At 39.3% G+C, this 8388-nt stretch overlaps 1 pseudogene; it reads right to left on the reverse strand.

Moving 5' to 3' along the window:
- Positions 1-780: 780 nt before the first annotated feature.
- Positions 781-4601, reverse strand: LOC141489480 (arginase-2, mitochondrial pseudogene; annotated as a pseudogene).
- Positions 4602-8388: the final 3787 nt, after the last annotated feature.

An 8388-nucleotide genomic window follows, 5' to 3' on the forward strand; every position in this document is an offset into this window, starting at 1 on the left:
TATATTTAAAAAAATTAAAAATTCTAGGAGTTAATTAGAGATAGATACAAATATAAAGTTCAAAATAGAATCATACCTCTTTTTTAGTATTAGGAAAATTTTTCCTGATGGCTCAGAGTGATAGAACTTAGATTTTTTCATCTAAAATAAACTCCCTTTAACTAGATAGAAGGAAACCAAGTGGCCCTTAGGAACCAGGCTACTATCCCTAGACTTTAACTAGCTGATCATTTTAACAAGCTATGGAAAGGTACACAGATTAGTAGAAAAATAGTTTTGGGGCCTTGGATGAGCCCTATCTTCTGAATGGGCAGAGCCACCTTTTCCCTCCTCCCTTCTTCTCCCTCAGGGCAAACTTTCTCTTATTCAGTGTCTTCTCTTTGACTCAACACTTGGCTCCGAGAACAAAAGTAAGACGTTAATTTGTTTGGCTCCGAGGAAAGTGTCTCCAGTTCACTACCCACCCAGCCTCTTTCTACCCCTTCAATCTGTTTACTTTCTGTTTAAGCATTTTGCCTAGGGTAGTCGTCTGAATTACCTCACTGGGGAGGTTTGTCAAAGAACAATCATAAATATCAACAATGTTTTTTCTCTTTTGGTTCAGTCCCTCAACCTGGATCTCATGCTAGTGATGTAGAGGGATTAATCCCTTAATCCCTGTGTAATCCTTCCCTTCCTCTCTACATTCCCAAAGAGTGAAACAGAACTAGCTTTGGTCCTAATTAAAACAACAAATTAACGACAATGAGGACAACAAGCGGAAAAACTTGAGTTGGGGCATCAGTCCCCTCCAACCGAAAGGTAGACAGAAACTAAAAACAGAAAACAAACAATCAAAAAGCACGTCACACTCTGCACAGACTCTTAAATCAGGGAAAAGTTATCCCCTGATTAGCCACATGCCACACTCTGAATTCTGCCGTCCCATCAGCCTTGGTGGAGAAAGGTATAACTCGAGTCATGCTGAAACCCAGTCATCTCCAACATTAGCCAAAGCCAGTAGTTCCTCACCTCAAGACCTTAACAAGCAGAAGTGATAGTCCAGGAAGCTCAATATCCATCTCTAATCCCTGGCCCAGCCTTCATTCCATCTCCTCACTCATAACTGAGCTGCAGCTAAATGATGCAATTAAATTTTTTTTATATTTTGCTATGCCAAATTAATACTGTATTTCTTAATTCTTTATTATATGATATTTCAATATATTAATTTGCAATGAATTAAATAAAATCTGTAATAAAAATTACAGAACAGAGGAACATTGATCACCAAAAAATGAAGTTTTGTTTTTTTAAAACAATTATGGGAGAGGGAGGGGACAACTAAGTGGCATGGTAGAGTACCGGTCCTGGAGTCAGGAGGACCTGAGTTCAAATCCAACCTTAGACACTTAATACTTGCCTAGCTATGTGACTTCGGGTAAGGTCACTTAACCCCATTGCCTTAAATAAACAAAAAAATTTTTTTTGGTTTTTGCAAGGCAATTGGGTTAAGTGACTTGCCCAAGGTCACACAGCTAGGCAAGCATTAAGTTTCTGAGGTCACATTTGAACTCAGGTCCTCCCAACTCCAGGGCTGGTGCTCTATCCACTGCACCACCTAGTTGCCCCAATAAATAAAATTTTTAAAAAATTATGAGAAAATGTTATCATCAGGCAGTGTTGACACCTTCAACTTTAAAATTCCTTTAAGTGACTCTGCAGAATTCTTGAATGTGGAAACATACTGTGGAAAAAATACTTAAATTCAAACACATTCTTAACTTGTCTGATTCATCAGATGAACTGGGTGTGGGGAGCTGGTCACAGTCCTCCTTTCTTCTTCAGGTGGAAACTTGAGGAGCTCACATTCAGAGTCAATCCTTCTGTGGCCTTCACTTCCTCCTCTGAACTATCCAAGAGAGGAATGACTTTATCTAGATACAGGGCTGATAAGAAACCTGTATTATTTATTTCTTCTGTAATTTACTGCCATCCAATAAATCACCTTATCCAGGATGAGAGTCCCTGTTGCCAGAGCCAATGAGGGGTCAAAAGCATTCATATCAAAGCCCAGATGAATTAGTCTTTGTTTTTTTTTGCATATAAATTGATCAAATGTTCATTCCATGACCTTCTGGTTCCAAGACTTTCCAATTCCAATTTCAAAGCAGTCAATATTCCTTATTGAAAAGTCTAAGATGTCATAGTTTTTAAAATAAAATGTTCAGTAGGATCCACACCCCTCGAACCATATATACTATCTGGATTTGAGAGACTAGCCTTGGTCCCAGAGAATTCTGGAAGCGATGGCACCTTATCCTGCCGTTCTCTAAGTATGATGGAGACCGGCTACCCATGCAGACTTTCTAACAAAGTGAAAAGGGGTGTGTAGATGTCAGCATACACATCGACCCAAATGCCACTGAAGTCTAGGTAGTGATGGATATGATCACTGGCAGAATCAAATGCCAAAGTGTGGTCTCCTCCCTCAGTGATGCAGCAGTAACCAGAAGACCTAGTCCTACAAACTGCCTTAGGTAGCTCTGGGCAAACTGGCATGGCTCATCAATCAAGGATCCATGACTAGGTTGTTTTAGAGTTCATTACTGGTCTCAGGAGTGAAGCTCAGCTCTTCCAGGTCATTTAGCCAGCAGTCTGAGTTGGAGAGTTTTTTCAAGGATCCTTCCTTTCTCACAGCTGCAGGACCATGTTCTTCTCTCTTTCTCTTTCTTTCTCCAGATGTTTCAATCTCCCAAACTCTTGCTAGTTATCTAGAAGATGGTTTGACTTTTTGATCCTTGAATTCCCTTCTACCTCTAAATCTGTGAAATCTATAATTTCTAAAGTCCTTTCCATGTATATTAATAATAGAATCATAGAATTTTAGAGTTGGGAAGAGATCTAATCATAGAATCAGAGACTTAGATAATGAAAACATTTATGAAACTCTAACTTAGTAAGTAAGACTCAGAATTAAAAAGGAGCTTAACAGTCATAAAAGAAAAGGCCTTATGCAAACAAAAAAGGTCTTAAAACTGAGAATCCAATTCCTTTCATTTACAGTTGATGAAACTGGGACCCATAGGGGTTAAATGATAAGTCATCAAGTTCAGTGCCTAACCTGAAGCCTGCCTGACTCTTTTCTTCAGCATCTCCAACAATTGATCCAGAGAATTCTCTTCAGGATTTCAAGTGATAGGGAACTCATTCCCTCTCAAGACACTGCATTCCATTTTTTGACAGCCCTAACTTCCTTAAATGAAGCTGAAATTGGCCCCCTTAAAGGGTCCTAGTAATATCTTATATTTTATAATTCTCCAAGCTTTAAAATATTTTCATTTATGATTCTAGAATCATTGAGAAGGTGAAGGAAAAGAAAACCCAAGTGTTCTGATTCCCAGTTCAGAACTTGGTCCTCTGGAGGTCAAGTTGCTTTGTTTTCAGGTCTCCTGATGTGACCACACAGTCAGATTATTTACTGATCAGTTTTTAGATTTTATGCTCTCCTTGCCTTCATGATTGATATCATGAGGCCAACAGTTCTCTTCAGCAAGACTGAGAAATCATTCAGTGCATGTATTTAGTTCACCAGAACGGAGTCTGAATGGACCATTATGAGACCTACCAACTTGTAGCTGGCTTTGAGGAGGCCCATTAGGCAATCCCCCTATGTTCTTGGCTCAAACACATAACCCAACAGGAGCTCCAAAGAGGACACTGAGCTGCTCCATACTCAAAGGTCTGTTTATTTTCTCCTCAGACAGAGGTGGGAGAATAGGTCAGCCAACATAGTGAATCCTGATTGGTATTTATTGAACCAAAATATCATGCTGACAGACAGATGGACAGGCAGACAAAGATGTCTCTTACAGAGACTTCAGTTCTCTGCCCCCAAGGTTCTGACATCCCTGACACCATTTCTACACAACATTGATGTCTCCGGCTGCTCTTGGGAGAAGCTAGGGTTTTTTTTCTCTCTCACTGCTGTGGAGTGAGCTGTCTGCTACTCAAAAGACCTGGAACCACATGGTCAGCAGAGGGAAATGTAGCCTATGTATAACAGAATTATTCCTTAGTCTACTGGTACTCACTTGCTCCTCTTTCTCCATTCCTTCCAATACACACACACACACACACACACACACACACACACACACACACACACACCACACGCTATTATTTTAATGCTCCCCCAACCCTATTTCATGGCAACTCTTTCTTCACATCTCAAGAAATAAAGATGGCAGAATTCACAGCTACACTAGAAAGAGGGAGAAACTGAGGCATTGCATTGCAAAAGGACAAGATACATAGTCACTGGTTAGCTGCAATGTTCAGTGTTTGCTATTCATACAGTGCAAAAGTGGAATACTCATCTTTTCTCCCTGTTCCATCTTTTATTTCTTTTGTTTGTTTGTTTGTTTTCTCAAGGCAATGGGGCAAAGTGACTTGGCCAAGGCCACACAGCTAGGTGTCTGAGGCTGGATTTCAACTCAGGTACTCCTAACTTCAGAGTTGGTGCTCTATCCACTGTGCCACCTAGCTGCTCCCCCATTTTTTATACCTTACATCCCCTTTCCAATTGTGCCAGCTATCAGCAGGATACCTATGGTCTTCATGGGAGCGATGCACACTGAGCTTTCAATGAACTCTTTCCAATGCTGACCACTCACCCAGAACCCCCAACCACCCACCCACCCACACACACAGGTCAATTTAGCACAGGGAATTGAAGAGAGACATTTAAGCATGTAGAGGCTTGGTATTTAAAAGGGATCACAGAAATGATCTCTTCCAACCCCTATCTGAAGCATGGATCTTCTTTGTACAAATCTATCCCTGACAAGTGGTCATCCTGTCTACACAGGTAGATTCAACCATGATAAATACACTGAAGACCTTCACAAAATTTCCCTGCAAATAGGTAGCAGTGGATGGAACGCTGAGTTTGAAGTCAGGAAGACCTCAAAACACTTGATAACTGTGTGACCCTGAGCAAATCACTTGACCATTCTGTACCTCAGTTTCTTCATCTGCCATGAGAATTAAATGAGATAATATAAAGCACTTAATCCTGTATCTGGACTTAATAAATGCTTGTTCCCTTTTCTTTGGTTTTTTTTTTTGTTGTTGTTGTTGTCATTGTTTTGTTTTGGTTTTTTTTTGCAAGGCAATGGAGTTAAGTGGCTTGCCCAAGGCCACACAGCTAGGCAATTATTAAGTGTCTGAGGCAGGATTTGAACTCAGGTACTCCTGACTCCAGGGCTGGTGCTCTATCCGCTGCACCACCTAGCTGCCCCTTGTTGTTTGTTTTTAAACACAGATTGTCCCTACACTTTGAATGCTCTTTTCTCATTTCAGCCTTTCTGAATTCCTACCTCTTTTCAAGATTTAACTCCAATGCTGCTCCTATTTGGATCCTTTTTTTAATTTCCTTGGTTTTTACAGCTAGGCTTCTCTGAAAGTCCACCCAGTACAGTCACTGAAAAGTTCTTATCTGTAACAGTCTCAGGATCAATCTCCTTGCCTAATGTCTCTTCCCCTCCAATTTGTCAGTCACTTATCTACCGATATGACATCCCTTAAACACAGATTAGACCATATCCTTCCATTGTCCAGTAAATTCTTGTAGCTCTCTTTTGCTTCCTGCAGCAAATACAAATGTCTCTATCATTTAAAGCCCTTCCCAAACTGGCTTCAATTACCTTCCAGTCTTGCTCTCTATTAGTTCCCTTCACACCTTCATTGATCTCCCAATCATGAAGTCTTCTTGCTGCCCTTTTTTGGCTGCCATCTCCCTTTGGGGGTTTTTGTATGGACTCTTCCAATTGCAGGACACAGCCTTTCCCCGTTCAGAACCTTGGTAACTCAATTTCTTTCTAAAGTTCAGCTGAAACATCCCATGAGCTTCCTACATAATGTCTTCTTCCCAAATCCTTAGTTTCCCCAAATTGTCTTGTATTAATATTCAATCAATCAAGATTTATTAAGTGCCCATGACATTAGGAATAAAACTGAACTTTATTTTGTAAATATTTATATGTGTATATATTGTCTTCCCCCAAAAGAATGTGAGCTCATTGGGGGAAGAAACTTTCCTTTTTGCTTTTTAATCTCTAGCACTTGAAACAGTATATAATCTGTAGAAGGCAATGAAGAAATTCCCATTGATTGATGGATTACTTTTTAGGAGGGCATATTTCTGCGTCTTTGGGCATCTTGGATCCTCCCAGTAGGATGCAAGTTCTTTGGGGGCAGAGATTATTTTGGTTTTTGTCTTTACATCTCAAGGATTAAACATAATTTCCTGTAATAGTAGGTAGGTGATTAATAGATGATTATTGAATTGAAGATTTGTATGACTACAAATGTTAGGAAGTTTGTTGTAAGAAAGTTTCAATAAAAATCACAAAATCATCAATATAGATCTAGAAGGGGTAATAAAGGTCATAGAGTACAATCATCTCATTTTATAAATGCAGAAGTTAAAGCCTAGTAATGTTATTTGATATGATTTGCTTAAAATCACAAAACCTAAGGGTTTCTGAGGCAAGATTAGGCCCAAGGTCTTCCTGATCCTTGGTCTATCACTCTAATGACTGCTCATACTGCTTTCTTCTACTTATTGGTCCTGATCCTGTTCTCTAGAGCATAAATCTTGTTAAGATTAACACTCTTTGAGTATTTTAAAATATTAAAAATAAATATTTTCAAAAGTTATCATAATTATTAGCAATCTCATAGACAGCAGAAGTAGAAACCTCTAATGAAATTTAAGAAAATGCTATTCTCCATCTACCCCCTCCTTCTCTATGATGTATATAAATTTGAATTCATGTGACCATTCTCAAAATAATATCTTCATCCTGCCTATATACCATTAAAATTACTACCTGAAAAATATTTGTCCAACTTGGTTGGTATCTTGTCACAGAACTTGGTTGCCTTCTTGGCCTGGAAAATCCCTTGGCTTTGTCACCATCCTTTTTCCCATTTTCACTTTCATTTTGTGGACTTCCATTCTAGGACTGCTTCATTTCCCTTCCCAGATGGATTTTGGACTCTCTAAAATTTGTCACCATCACCTCACTAAACTTCCAATACACATATCCTTTTTTGGCTCCCTTTCATGTGTTATAATCTACCTCTGTAGTTTCACTTCCATAAAGGCAAGGATTATCTTTTTGGTACATTTGTATTCCAACTTAGTGTAGTATCTGTTACCTAAGAAATGGTTAATGGATGCTCATTTTGTGTCTGCCTGACTTTTTATTGAGCAAATACATTTTACAATGGTGACAATGCCCTCATTTAAACTATATCGAATCTAATCTATATCTATATCAGATTAGATATAAATTTAAGTTCTCAGGTATGAAGGCAGACTTTAGAGTGAAGAGAAAAGAACTGAGGGCTACTGAGCAACTTGAGAGGAATGATCTGCAGCCTGGTAAGATTATAACAAGAATATAGACCAGGTAATACATGGAGTGAAAAATAAGAAGAAAAGAATTGCTGAGTGATGTAATGCAGAAGAATGGAGGTGCAAGAATAGTGGGGAGTCTATAAACTCCTCCTCCTGACCAGTATGTTAGGATTCAGAACTTTGAGCCTGTCACTATTGCTCCATGGATGGAGTCTTCATTGGTTCCGAAATTCTCAAGGATAAAATTTTTTAATCTCAACCATTTAAAGGCTTTCACAACCTGGCTCCCCCTCACCCTTCCAGCCTATAAAATGTAGCTGGGGAAAGAAAACAAACTAAGTTCAGAACTGGGGGAGCACCATAGCCACAAGAGCTACAATGTGATAGCCAAAAATATTTTTACTAAATTGAAGAGATAAGGGAGGGGTACTTATGCCCCTAAAAGCAGGGGCATAAAACCAGTGTCATCCCATTGGGGCAGGCCTACTGGTTAAAGAGCTCCCAGTAGCCTGGGTTTATTCTAGGCAGAAGTCTCACTGAGCTAGATCCAGAGCAATACTGTATGTGACACTGAGTTTTTTGTCTGGGAGAACAGTCCAGACATGGAGGCAGGATGTTACCCAGTGGTTTAGCTTTTGGGTGACATCTTATAAGATATATATACAACATATAAGGGTGCATACAGCAGAGACAGACAAATAAAGATATTTTAGTGCCTGGATTCTGGTACAACTTCACTATATCTCTGAAACCAAGAAACTGTTCAATCTGTCTTTATGTGGATAAAGTCTTTATAATGGTTATTTGCTAGACATACAGACTGATGACACATTATTTCGCCTCTGGAACTTTATTTCAGACAGATTGACCTAGTCAGTCTGTGGATTGATGATTCCTCCATCCCTAGAATGTTCTTCCTCCACTTCATAAACTCTTAAGTTTGAGATGAACTTCACAGTTCAAGCTTGACCTCTAATAGG

This window comes from Macrotis lagotis, chromosome 5, assembly GCF_037893015.1.
Source record: "Macrotis lagotis isolate mMagLag1 chromosome 5, bilby.v1.9.chrom.fasta, whole genome shotgun sequence".
Classification (NCBI taxonomy): domain Eukaryota; kingdom Metazoa; phylum Chordata; class Mammalia; order Peramelemorphia; family Peramelidae; genus Macrotis; species Macrotis lagotis.